Genomic DNA, 14,018 nt, shown 5'->3' with positions numbered 1-14,018 from the left:
TAAATAATATAATAATAATAATAATAATAATAATACCAATAACTAAATATCATTAACTAAAATAATAATATCAATGACTAAATAAAAAAATATAATAAAAAAGTAATTAAAAAAGAAACAGAAAAGCACAATATATATATATATCCATGCAATATAAGGGTACCCTCATAACCTTTATGTTTTTGGGATTGTTTAGGAAGTGAAGATTAGATAAAATTTCCGGAGCTGTTAATTCGGATTAACGCTTTTAACACAACTCTGCATGCCGGACACATAGCTGCTGCACGGAAATGGTTATTACTCTGCTTAGTTTTAAGGGCCATTGTGGGGTTTTGGCCCCAGGATCCCCCCGGGGGGGGGCTGCTGCGCTCTGTTTACATGTGACGCGCTGTCCAGGGCAGTGGGTTACGTGGAATGTGAAGCACGGCCCCGCCCCCTGCATGCGTGGATCCCCAGCTCACACGCCTCGCAAGCATCGGCTATAGGAGGAGGTGGAGCAGGAGGGGGGCACGCACACGGAAACTAGGTAGGCACCAGGGCCTGGGTAGTCCACGCAGGAGAGTCGTGGGTGCGTGGCAGTGATACCCTGCAACAAGGCAGGTTGCAACTCTCATTATACTCAGCCAGGAGCTGTAGTGCTATATCCGTCGGGCGGAGAAAGCTTGGAGCTCCGCTAGATGTTGTCTGTTACTCTTCCTATTGTAACTTCGGGGTACTTTGCAGAAATCAGCTTTATGGTACAAATAAAATGCCACGGGCTCGGTAACTGTGAGTTTGTCGCGTTAACCCACGACACTGACTCTAGTGGGAGGAGGGGGGTCGTGTACTGGGAACAGAGGAACTGGTGAATACTGTAGGTAGAAATCCCACCAGAAGCCCACCAGGGATGAAGAGACCCTTTTCACAGCATTAGGGGAGGCTGTAATGCATGTGCAGTGTAGGTGAATACAGGATCTATCTATCTATCTATCTTATTGATTTGTGGAAAGTCCCCTGAGTTCCCCAATATTTGCACTTTGAATATATATATATATATATATATATATATATATATTACCGTATATTATGTTTACCAGTACTTATGTATGAATATTGTATAATGTGTAATTGATCCTGTATTGTAGGGCCAAACGTTATGGTACAGTTTTACTTATATATTGTTTTGTTAATGTACACCTCAGAGCCGACAGGGGTTTTATTCACTAAAGGGAGAGTTGGAGTTGCGTTCCATTCCCCTTTCGCTGTTGACTATAAAGGGACACCCTGGCCAGTCTCTCAGTGATAATGGCTTGTCTGGCCCGTGGTGTTGGTTATAACCCTTCCTAATGAATTGTGACGTTTCACGTGGGTTCGAGTGACTTTTTTTTTAAGCGTTTCTCATTCGCTTACTCTGTGGGCAGGCGGCAGCCGTACATTACAGAAACCGATACAGTGTATTAGAAGCGCATTATCGCATTCACTAGACTTTTGGAAATATTTCACAATACAGGTGATATTAAAGTCCATGACATGTTTGGGTGGCTGTCCGTGATTGTTCCGTGTGTCACGCTGGTTCCCCTGAGTTTAAATTGCATTTTTCTAGCAGCTCAAAATAAGCAACTTGTTTTATTAATAAGCAATGCAATAAATCCATTAAATCCACACATGATTACACGTTCTTTTAATTGCAATTCATTTACACCCATTTTATTTTCCCATCTCTGATTAAATTGTGGTTTGAACATGCTGCGTATTTGAGGTTAAAAAAAAAGAAAGGTGTGGTCCCTAACATCTTATCAAAAGGTAAAAGTAATTTTCAATGATGTTAAGCATGCACTTTTTCAGCTCCCACAGCCACCATTTGGGTGTAATGAAGCAGGGTGCTGGGATATGATGTCATATCCTGGTGCTTTGGTCCAGTAGGCCACTTTGACATGACCACATAGCAACCTATTGAAAAGGTATGACATCATATCCCCAGTGAAGTATTCTGGCAACCCCTCAGCAATGTAACAAGAAGCCAGTTTCCTATTAATACCGTGGAGGACAAAGCTGTGTTGGCGTAGCCTCCATAGTCCACTTTCACCTAAGGGTATCCTTAAAAGGTGGAGAACCCAAGATATGTCACACATTCTCAGCAGTAAGGACATTGATACAGAGGAGCAGCTGCTGGTGCTCCCCAGTAGTAGGCCTAGTGCAACACCAAAGGTAAGGACTGCCGGGGCCCAGTCATTCCTTGGGGGGGGGCAATTTGCCAGCTCTTTGTCCACTGTTGGAGGAGCTGGGCCGGTTAGGGAGATCATGTGTCTCACTGGTCTCTCACAAAGCATTCTGACTATTGATGGCAGGCATGAGGACTTGATGTCATATCCCGGTGCTCAGCACTGTAGCTACACACTCCAAGATGGAGCACTGACTCAGGAATTAAGAAAGGTAAGAGCTGGAGAGATAGGATCTGAGAAAGATGAGAGAAAATGGAGGGATAACGGTATAGGGGAGTGATGGTGAGATGGAGGAGACAGGAAAAAAAAGGTGAGGTAATGAAATGGGGAACGAAGGGAGAAATAAAGAGAAAAGAAAGATATGATGAGGATAAACAAAGGGAGAGAGAAAGAGGAAAGTGAGAGATCAGATAAAGAGGAAGGAGAAAGATAATGAGAGATGGGGATAAGGAGGAAAGGAGAGAAAAAAACACTGTCTTATTTAATTTATTTGCTTGACTTTGAGGCTGACATATTTACTTTTAGTTAGAAAAAATGTATGGGGAGTTCAGCATTTCATCCATATATCCACAATGTCTTTGGCTCCAAAGGAGATGTCCCTTGAGCTACAACAACATCTGAGAGGATGGGGACTCGCATGTCCATTTCAGGTCAATCCTCAGACCCGCACCATTCCCAAAAGTTTCCTGCATGGGCCAATTGAAGTGTTGGGCGATATGAACGTTTAGATCTATCTCAGTAGTGTACATAGTACAGTAGATCTATAATAGAGCTTAGAAATACGTCTCCGGCGTTAAGATGCTTCCACGCCATTGCTACCCGACTCCTGGAATTTCTCAGCCCTTTATTCTGCTTACCCATAACTGCTTGAGGATTTCTATGATATATAGTCATTAAGCTCTAGATTTTGTTTTTCATATTGAAATACATTGTATATTAATTTATAGGCAGACACGGTTCTACACCAGCGTTGGTTACGTTGTGAGCGTTCATATACATAACCTCATGAAGCTATATGCATCCTCCCGTTTGGTGGTTGTTTATACAGAAACATGTTTTTGTTTCAGCTTTACCAACAGACACACTGATATGATATATACAGCGATGGAAAAATACTAATACAGCCAAGCGAACATATGCACGAACATCTGCATTCACGTATGCACTTACGCTTCCTCTAAAACTGAAAGATGGCACTTTTTTTTCTTCTACATATTGGTGATATACCCTTGCTTTCTTCCAACAACCTTCTGTTAGGCTTAAATAATACTATAGCTTTGTGGTGTATTCCCTGCTTTACAATCTGTTCTCGTCTTTAAGTTTATTTTTTTATTTATTTTTTTTAAAGAAATCTACTGAAGATACTGCAGTAATTAAAAACTTGTCGTTTTGAGATTAAGGAGGGGAATTCTGGGCTTTATTATTTAAGTTGTTGCTGTCCGAGGAATTACTGTATTATTGTAGGTTTTACATTAAATAAAGACAGTAGACATGGGAAGTCAAGTCAGGCCAGTCTATGTTTGTATTTTGGCTTTAAAAAGGAACACCTAATTGAATTAGTATAATAGTTTTAAAACTTTAATATATATTATGTACTTGTGTACATATATATATACTATATAGACAAAAGTATTTGGACACCTGACTGTTACACCAACAGGGACTTTTATGGCATCACATGCTATAACAGCTATTTCAGCTTCCACGCTTCTGGGAAGGCTTTCCACAAGATTTTGGAGAATTTCTGTAGGAATTTCTGCCCATTCATCCAGTAGAGCATTTGTGAGGTCAGGCACTGATGTTGGATGAGAAGGTCTGGCTCGCAATCTCCGTTCTGGTTCACCCCAAAGGTGTTCGATGGGGTTGAGGTCTGGGCTCTGTGTGGACCAGTCCAGTTCAACTCATCCAACCATGTCTTTATGGACCTTGCTCTGTGCGCTGTTGCACAGTCACGCTGGAATAGAAAAGGGTCTTCCCCAAACTGTTCCTACAAAGTTGGAAGCATACAATTGTCTAAAAAGTCTTGGTATGCTCACGGGGACAATACAGTGCAAAGGTGGGACCAACAACAAATTCTTGTATTTAGAAGGTGATGTCATCAAAGTCCCTGTTGGTGTAATGGTCAGGTGTCCCAATGATTTTGTACATATAGTGTGTGTGTGTGTATATATATATATATATATATATATATATATATATATATATATATATATAGTTGGTACCACTTGCAGTCATCTAAATAAAGTAGAAATCCACTACAGCTTGAAGCTGGAATACTAATATTTACATTTTAATAATGTAGTTTTAATATGATATTCATGTCTGCCATATCCAAATCAAAAACTCAGATAAATAAGACTGCCAACAGGTTTATACACAAACAGGGAGATTTATAATACCAAGTGTGCAGATAGTTGACTTGTTGTTTGACACAGTGGCTAATACCTTTCCAGAGTGTTTTGCTTTTATTGATCTCTTGTTGAGCGGCTGTATTATCCATTAGGTTTCAGTCGATCAGACAAAGGAACCAGTTTTCTGGAAATAAAAGTAATGTACCTATATTGTTCACAATACATTCACCTGTCTCGATTGGATCATAATAGTCACAATAGCTTTTTTTTGGTGCGGTGTTCAGCACAGATAGGTGTTAAACACAGATTTTGAGAATTCTTTCTTTTTTTTTTCTATTTTTTTCTTCTTTAATATAACAGCTTTGAGAAAAACAGACGTGCCAGACATGAGGTTAGTTTATAAAGATTAAACGTGCATTCAAGAATAAGCCACGTGATTTCATCTACCACCTGTATTATTTTAAACTTGAAGGTTAAGAAAACATTTAACGTATTGTCACGCTCGCAATAAATAATATTTATAGTTAACACCAGATTATATATATATTTTTAATAACTGCTTAGTTTCTTCAATTCACTATATTGACACGTCCCTGACTTTGCTTAATATTTACTTTACAATACAGTTTGAACTAATGACATCATCTGTATACACATTTCATACTTCTCAAGTAATATTTACACAGATTTTAAACAGTTTTTAAAATTGCTAATCTTTGGAACAAAAAAAGCAGAAGAGCTGTTCCTAAGAATGGTTTAACTCTTAACGGGCTAGAACATGACCCATGTATTGTAAAGTGGGCTGCAAAGCAGTGGATCGCTTTACTTTGTGGCACGTAAAAGTTACTTTTATCCTGATTTACTCCATTCGGTGCTGTAGACAAAGAATAGCTTTAAGGGAATGAATACACATGAGACTGGATGACTTGCATATCTTGAGTTAATGGAGCAATCATGTCATAAACAAAAGTGACATGACTATAAATATAAAGCATTTGGTAGTATTGTGGGCTTGTGTCAGGTGTATTTAACCCAAGCCGTGCCTTCCCAGTGCAGTGCCCCCAGCGGCCCCCTTCACAGAGCATTAGGATGGTATTTCCCTACGCACCACCCTGGAAAGTGGTTTAAATAGGCTGGTTTGAGAGATCAGCAGCACATGAGGTCGATCTGCCCCCTGGCTTTGCGGCTGAGAGGCTGCTGCATCCCTGAACTTGTCACTCTAGGCCAGAATACGTCGCTGGGTTTGTGTGAACTATTATTGTACTTTTCCATCGTGGTTTGGTTGGGACAGTAGACATTGGATTCCTTGCTGCCATATTGTTTCGACCATATACTAGCTGTGCCCTGTTGCAGCACATATATAATGTTTTTATTTTTTGTGTGTGTAGAAAACCATGAATAATGCACTGGCAATAGATGTGATAAATGGACAGAGAGTAACATGACATCATGATGATGTCATGCTTTCTAATCAAATTATGCATTGATGGTATTACAATGTTTAGACTTACATGATGCCTATTAAGACAAAAAATACTAGGATTCTGTTGAAAAATCTATTAAGTTGTAGATCTGGATTGCTTTTGAAGCTTTCCTTTTCATGTCCCGTCCTGAATTTCATTCCAAAACAGGCCAGGAACCCTTTAATAATGTTATCGAGCTTTTATAATTTTCTGACAGACTGCGGGTTGTACAGATTCCTATAAAGGCTTAACCTGGCCCTTGGACCTCCAGTTGGACATCAGTGCTATCACAGTTTTGGGTTAGCCGTCATTATACCATCATCTTTAAACACATACTGCATTGTAGAGTATACTTGTTTCAAAACCTAATCATAGTACCGTAGATAAAACAGATTTGTATGTTAGGTTCAAATAGGAGAGCAAGAATTGCTTGCTTTTCAGATGATTGTTTTAGTTCCTTTGAGGAATGTCACGTTGTATTTTATAGATGTTTACATGTGCCCAAGGAAATTCTGACGGGAAGTCAGCTATAAGACTTAAACATAGCCATATATGAGAGAATTGTACCCTGCATCCAAGAATCCCAGGCACTCACAATTTGCTGTTGAGTATACACGTGCTCCCTAACCTTGCGCCATTACCATAGAAGGGCTGTGTATACCGAATGCTGTCTACTACGACTGTGCCCGTTACACACGTATAGGAATTGTTACACTGGAGTCCTGGCTCACGTTACAGACAAGCGGCAAATAGCTTGGGAAAATATTTGATGCGTTAGAGAAAAACATTATCATGTAACGGAGAAAATGTACTTTGTGGTTGTGCGAGGCGATTTAGAGCAATATCCACCGATGCGGTTTAGTAGGATTTTAGTAGAAGGAATCTTCTGAGTTTTTTTTTTGGTCTGGTGAGTTTATTGATATGCAAGAAGACTGCAAGTAAATACTAATGAAAGTTTGACATTAGTAGCAGTGTCGGATTATGTTCAGTGACCCAGGGCTGCGACATCAACAGGGATATGGCGTCCTGCGTTCTGCACACGGTACCTGACAGAAGATAACTATGGAAGCTGTTTAGGCTGAGGAGATCAGTGATGCCCTCTTTTGACCTAAGGGGGTGATTGGCTCTCCGTTATGGGGCATCCCGCAAGGGCGTAGCTGTAGCCAGAATGTTCCCTGCTATGAGACCTGGTATCCCACAGACTGTCAACCTCCCAAAAAATATCATCATAATCTAATGTTAGGTATTTTTTGCCTTTTTAAATGTAAATAAATATTTTCTCATGGCCTCAAAGGTAGCTCTTGATAATGCAATGTCTCCTTCTGCTGTCCCGCATCAAATCTACGGCATAATTGCTCACTAAATGCTTTCAATTGTACATTATGTCCTGGCCAGTACACCCTATCTAGCCCTGCGGAGGCATCCTTCCACTCCTAAATGTGATGAGTGGATTTGGCCATAATATCTGTTTGTAATTCTAAGGGAATAGCTACCCGCTCACCTTTGAATACGACACCATCCTGAAGGCTCAGCTCATCTCGTATATGATAGATTGGGGATCCTTCTGTGAGTGCCTGTTCCTTCTCATGAGGCCATCCCATTAAAATAATCAGTTTCACCACTTGTAGCACCTTGTTGTAGCATATCCTTTTCGGCCATTGCCTGGCTTGCAAAAACTATTGGATGTTTTGCTTGAATTAGCTCTGTCTGCCAGTGCCTGCCCAGTGCCTTGCTGCTGCTGCCGCCACTCCATAACATTTCTTACTCTGCGGGATCAATGTCATCAATGCAGTTACCAGTGGTTGTAGTGGTCCTGCAAACTCTAGTCTGGATCTCTTCCTAAGCCCTAAAATGCTGCTTCTAAGTAAATTTTGTTGCAATGGGAGTCCAGAACATCACAAGGACCTTAAAATTTAATCTGAACTGAAAGGTGGATAAATTAAATTGTCAGAAAACGAATGTGAGAAAAACCAAACAAAACATTTGTCCGAATCTTTTTTGCTCACTTGGCACGATTCTAGGATGCTAGGGGCAAATGTGATACATTTGAGGTGCGTTTCCCGGTGAAGCCCATCTAAAATCCAGTAGTTGGTAATGGTAGTTGGGTAGCCTTAAAGGGACAATGAGATGTCATGTAAGAAGTAAGTCAATAGAGGGACACACAAAAATATATACTTCTGACTTTCTTGAGATTCAATTAAGAGAATGTTTGTTGTTGAATTGGACTTCTTTTTTTCACACACCTAGCCAATGTGCATACAATCTGTACATTTTAGTTTCATTCTAAGTGCATTATTTTTTCTTTGTGTTACCAGATGTTATGGAATAATTCCCAGCTGCAGGTCATTTCTTCTGGCCTACCTCAGGTTGGGCTGGTCTAAATGTAGCCCCGGGCTTTACGGATATTATGTTTTTTTTGTGCTTCTAGGTTAATCATTTTCAGTTGTGCAGCTGCCCACATAACCAACAGTTGCGATGAGGATGGGATCCCGAAGAAGCGCTAATTAATCTCACCCTAGAGACTGCACAAGTTACCTCTAGAACCGACAAGGGCTCAGCTGGCATGTTAAGATAGCTTTTCTACATGAGGATTATGCCTGGGGTAATAGAAATCAATGTCCTTCAGGTTGTGAGGGGGCTGAAACCCTGGAGAGTCATAACATATTGATGAACTGATCAGCAGCCATGCATTAGGGGAAGATGGATTAGCCATCAAGCTATTGTAAGTTAAGCAGAAAGTCATATACACTGTTTATGAAGTTGTACAGATATGCAGAAATTATGCTTAGGTATTAACATTGGTTTATGTGGAGCTGAACGGTTAACCATTTGAGTATCGAAGGAGCACACAAATAAATATATCGACATGTTTTCTTAAAAAAACAACGTAAAAAAATATATTCAGTGCCACATGGTAGATTTGTAGATGTTTAATAAAACAAGCTTGTTTGTAAATTGCGCGTTATCCATATCTGAAATGCTGAGTCTGCATCTTGTTGAGTTTAAAGAATTCCCACATCATACTTTCGTAAAAAACAAGAAAACAGCCTGAGACATCTAATTAGGCACTGGCAATAGTTTCATTTTTCTGTTATTGAACATGGTTTATTTCTCCTGAATCGTCCACTTGTTATATTATATTATACGTATTATGTGTATATTCTAACTACTATGCAGCCAGCATCGCTAATGTCAAAGTCTCGCAGTTCCGAGGTTGTTTATAAAGAGTCAGAAGCCAAGAATTGATTTTACGGCGTTATCAAATAGAGTTGGACATGAATAATGGGATATTCCCTAATAAATAAAATACGAGGTGACTAATGGACAAATGTAACCCTATAAAACACACTTAAGCAGTATGCTGTACAGTGTGTATAAAAATTAATATGCAATAATTTAGTTACGATGAGTCTATACCATTCTAGTATATAATAATCCAGTGAACCTCAATTTATGTACCATATAGCTAGTTAGTGTGGTAGAACACTGCTGACCCTGGAAGGTCATTTGATGAAGGCCCTTTGTTGTGTGACACACTACTTCTGTGTCCTGTTTACGCTTTGTGTGACGGCGCTTTATATATATATATATATATATATATCTCAATATATCAATAAATAATATTAAATGATAATGCACTTCCAGGGATAGTGTTTAGTAAGCTGTAAGAGAAATCTGCATAGTTGGGAACTGCCTAAAGAAATGGACTTTGATGTTTGACTTGAAATATTAACCCCTTGGAAAAATGTTAAATATAGTGATTCGCCAAATTTGTTAACCCATTACCGGTCCTCATGGAAAACTTGAATTGCCATCATTTAAAGATACACATCGGATATCAACCATAACATACTGGTAGCACAGTACCAATGGGGAGTATTAGATATGATCACATCAATGTAGAATAAGGAGGAGTCCGCTCCAGACCCCGAGAATCTGCTCCTCCTGAGATTGGGGTATAAACCCTGAGACTCGGGAACTCTAAAGGGCTTGATCGTGGGAATGGAAATGTCACTTTCTAAACCTTGATGCTAGCGACCCGTGTGCAAGGTCAGAATAAAAAGTGCATTATTTTTTTTTTATATTCTTATGTTTTTACTTTATGTCGATTGGTAAAATTCCATATTTTTTTTGTTTCTCATAATTGCACAACTATACTTGGAAATAAGTGAGGTTCAAATTGCAGCACATGTCTAAACAATCTCATAGGTTATTTTTATTGTTATTATTATCTTTTATTTATATAGCGCCAACAGTTTACGTAGCGTTTAATACAATACATAAATTCAATGGGTATGACCAGACAAGAATTGACAGACTAAGACAAACCGATACATTAGGTGGAGAGAGCCCTGCTCGCAAGCTGACAATCTTGAGGGTGTGGATTCTTTTTGGAGTGTCATTTTTCAGGCTACCATTGCACAGAATATTAATTCTTGCATCTGGGTCGCTGTAATGTGGTGCAACTTGCCCATGTACTCGTGGATATTGGATAAAAAAGGTATCATTACGGCAACAAGCCTTTTAACCAAGAAGAGATCTGTATAGAATTTTGGATCCAGCCAGACCACCATTTTCTGGAAGAACCTTGATTTTCTTTTGGCAACCTGGACACAAAAATAGATCAATACAATACAGGTGCCAGGTGCGAAGCTTAAGGAGCCATTGTTATCTATCTCTTGTCCAGCCGGACACCCAGCATTTCATTTGGCCAAGAGACTTATTGAGCATGGATAAGACTCCATGTAATCGTCATTTTCAATGTGGAATTTTGCCAAGCGTTATTTCGGTTGGTATGTAGAACTTAAAAATCTGTTTTGATTATAGAATAGCGGCGCACGGTTGTATGTAGGGACTATGCCTAGAAAAGCAGGACTGACAGGGCACATGATATTGATTTTTGTGTTCATTATTGCAGTAGTGGCTTACATGGCTCAGCGTTTTATAGGTATCGCTACCTTTTCAGCAACATAAGCAGCTGGTCCATGGGGTCACCACTTAAAGATTAACGGGGATGAATCTATACACATGCAACACAAGACCTGTCAGCAACTTGAATCCCTGTAAAATATTAAAAATATGTATTGGTTTCTCTAGCTGTAAGTGTAACCCCATTGCTTGTGTTTCATGTAAATCTTTTCACTTATGGTCCTTAAACTCTAAAGCATCCATTGTAATACTCTAGAGTCTTGTATAATGGGCACACATACAATGCATGAAAGTAAAGATGTTTTCCATTTCTTCATTGTGTGGAGTATCGGACAACTAAAGTCATGTCAAAAAACACACAATGCTAAGTGTGTTTGTGTATGTATATGTATATATATATGTATATATGTATGTATGTGTGTATATATATATATATATATATATATATATATATATATACATACACACACACACAACATTTTGCATATGATTTCTGAATTCAGATAAACATACTTTTTATTAGCACATTAGTCCCTGTAATGTGTGTTGTAGGAATGAATGCATTTTTATAGGGCTCTGTGAGGAGGACTCAGCTGTTCTTAAAATTTTCATACTTTAACCTAAACTTCCCTATGATTGCCAGGTCATAAAATTAAATAGTAACCGAAGGTGTGCCTGTATTCCCGAGCCTATTTCCGAGCTGCATGCATGTCATTTATGCGCAGTCTCCTAGGTAAAAACATTGATTCCTGTCATTCTGCTTGTGCTGTATAACTGGCCGTATGATTTATTAGCTCCTTGTACCACAGAATATTATCTTTACTATATATATATCAATTTATTCATCTGTTATATATATTTGAAAGTTTTAACATTTGAACCAATGATTCATGCTTCCTGAAAAAGGTAAAATGAGCCTCTTAAAGGGACACATCAGCCATTATATGCAGTTTAATGTATATGATCACTGAGTATGTCCTTTTTAAATTATTGCGTTTTTTTCTTGCTCTTGTAAATGAATAGCAGGATTCAATACCTGGAAACTTCCCAGGGTAAACCACCAGGAGCTCTCCTTCTTTTGCGGGAATGATGACTTGGGGATGGACTAGCTGCACATCAAGGCGAAGCTAACAACTCATGGAGGCATGACAAGCCCAGATGCTCTTAAATGAGCCAAGAGTGTGATGGGTAATGGACATGGCCAAACACTACTCCCCTGCCCAGAGAAAGAGATAAGCGAACCTGAGACTCCAAGGAATACCTGTAGAGTTCCCACATACTACTATTTCTCCACCTTCAGCTCCTTGGTATCCTGGAGATATGTTTGGCCAAACACGTCTCCTGCTTGCCGCCATACATATGTAGTGCCCATATTCCCCTTTCCTTTTTGCTGCCCCCACCTATTTCTCTTGCAAGTGATGCGTTAAGCGGACACATCAACATCACATGATCTACTTACCTCCTATCAGCTCCAGTGCTGGCTCGAAGAAACACCTTCTAGTAGCAGACCAGTGACTAGAATCATCAGACCACTGAGGAGGATAAGTATTTAGACTGTCAGCGACATTAAACTGCCCCTTTAAGACAACCGTTCCACAACTGTGGACACTCCGTGGGATGGTACCATTTTCAGTAAGGAAATAGAATGGATTCCAACAGGTGACAGAAGCACAAACTTGACACAACGCACATGTGAATGAAAGTGATAAGTGATTGGTGCCAGCATGGCATTAGCAGAGGAAAATCCACAGGCAGCCCATGGCAGGCAGACAAGTGTGACAAATGCACTGGAGATAGGAGACTGGGTTTAAAGCACAATGGAGTAGCAGGTTGGTGCAGCAGGGGCCATGTTAAGTATAACCTGGGGGTTTAGGAGATTGCCAAGCTGAACTTGGACGCAATTATGCTGTGTCTTCTGTGACAATGCTGTCAGGGCACGTAAGGACAGTCCTGTTTTGTCTCATCAGAGACTATGTACAGACCACATGATGGTGTACGGCACTGAGACTACCACATTGTTTTATATTTCAATGTGCATGCATATATTATTATATTTTAATGTGTTGCTTTTATTACAAACTGGTCCCTGTATGTCTTTTTTCATTTATGGCCTATAAATATCTTAGATTTCAATTCATATTCAAGCATTTGGTTTTAGACTCTGAACTGCTGTCCTGACAAGTTACAGTCTTTTACGCTTTTATAGCCTTTTTCCTTCAGGTTTCCCCTCTGTTTGGTCACCATCTGATCCAGAGTCCTTGCACAAGAGTGGTATCCGTAATGTAGCACAATGCTGCTACCGCCATGCACGTTTGGCAGTCGGGATAGTGTTGGCTGATGATTTGGAGTGTTGGGCCAACTCCTTGTTGATTTGCGGACTCTACAGAGCTGTATAGCTTTGCCAGGGTTGTCTTTGACCTACGAGCACTTCACATCCTGCTCACCAGGCTTGTTTAGGTTGGAAGGCAGACCCGATCTGCATAGTGTCTGACAGCTATAATGCACCATCTACACGATGACTAACTTAATTTTGTTAAACTGGATAATCACACAGTACGTTTTGTTGTGATCTATGCCTACCTGCCACTAATTACACACAAATTTCAACAATTATAAACGTGGGGATCTTGCAAACAATTTATTTGAGACCAAACTGATCTAGGCCTTAAATAGGAGACAAAAAATTTGAATTTGATGGCGCTATGTAAAACAATAAATAATAATAATAATAAGTTACACTTAGCTTAGTTATACTTTAGTCATGTTTCTGATTAACATCCTGCTCGAAGCATATTCTTTATTCCATTGATGATGTTCATGGGTATGTTGTTGCGCATTGTTTACATGGAATGTGTAAATAATTTTCACTAAATATACTGAATATTGTGTGTGTGTGTATATATATATATATATATATATATATATATATATATATATATATATATATATATATAATGCCTAATTAATATTAAAAAATATATCATGTTTCACTTTACCTTGAGTATACACGCTATATGTTCCAATAAGGGCTGTTTCCTTATGTTTCCTTCTTTCCGTATTCACTTTACGTTTTA

At 39.2% G+C, this 14,018-nt stretch overlaps 1 protein-coding gene across 2 annotated transcripts in view; it reads left to right on the top strand.

The window, feature by feature from the left end:
* The first annotated feature begins 422 nt into the window (after positions 1-422).
* Positions 423-14,018, top strand: part of TRIQK (triple QxxK/R motif containing) — a 38,947-nt gene continuing 25,351 nt past the window's right edge. Inside the window, exon 1 of one of the 2 annotated variants that reach the window (XM_053467279.1) lies at positions 423-526. The gene's annotated coding sequence lies outside the window, so the exon portion shown is untranslated. The other variant, XM_053467280.1, reaches the window with a different exon arrangement.

This window comes from Spea bombifrons, chromosome 5, assembly GCF_027358695.1.
Source record: "Spea bombifrons isolate aSpeBom1 chromosome 5, aSpeBom1.2.pri, whole genome shotgun sequence".
NCBI lineage: Eukaryota > Metazoa > Chordata > Amphibia > Anura > Pelobatidae > Spea > Spea bombifrons.
The sequence above is the reverse complement of the archived record's forward strand: the minus strand, read 5'-3'. Positions and strand labels throughout refer to the sequence as shown.